We start from the raw sequence: 917 nt of genomic DNA on the forward strand, positions 1-917 counted from the left end.
AACGAGAATGAAAACACATCCTACTAGATCTTGTGGACACAGCAAAAGCAGTGCTTAGAGGTTAGTTTATAGCAATAAATGCACACATCCAAAAAGATGAAAGGGCCATAATCAAAACATTAACCCTACAACTGGAACAAGTAGAAAGAGAGCAGCAAAATAAGCCCTCAGGCGCCAGAAGAAAGGAAATAATGAGAATTAGAACAGAATTAAATGAAATAGAGAATAGAAAAACGATTGAAAGAGTTAACAAGACCAAAATCTGATTCTTTGAAAAGATCAACAAAATTGATAAACCGTTGGCCAAACTGACCAAACAAAAACAGGAGAGGAAGCAGATAATCCATATAAGAAATGAGATGGGTGATATTACAACAGACCCAACTGAAATTTAAAAAATCATAAGAAAATACTATGAAAAATTGTACTCTAACAAATTTGAAAGCCTAGAGGAAATGGACAAATTTTTAGAAACTCACTACCTACCTGAAGTAACACAGAGGAAGAAAAACTAAATAAACCCATAACAAAAGAAGAGATTGAAAAAGTTATTAAAAAAACTCCCAACAACAACAACAACAAAAAAACCGTGACCCAGATGGCTTCACTGGAGAATTCTACCAAACTTTCAGGGAGGAGTTAACACCACTACTGCTAAAGGTATTTCAGAGCACAGAAAAGTGTGGAATACTGCCCAACTCATTCTATGAAGCCAGCATAACCCTGGCACCAAAACCAGATAAAGACACCACAAAGAGAATTACAGAAGATTATCCCTCATGAACATTGACACAAAAATCCTCAACAAAATTCCTGCCAATAGAATTCAGCAACACATCAGAAAAATTATTCATCACGATCAAGTGGGACTTATACCAGGTATGCAGGGATGGTTCAACATTAGAATAACAATCAAT

The sequence above is a fragment of the Trichechus manatus genome, unplaced genomic scaffold, assembly GCF_000243295.1.
Source record: "Trichechus manatus latirostris isolate Lorelei unplaced genomic scaffold, TriManLat1.0 scaffold00224, whole genome shotgun sequence".
Lineage (NCBI taxonomy): Eukaryota > Metazoa > Chordata > Mammalia > Sirenia > Trichechidae > Trichechus > Trichechus manatus.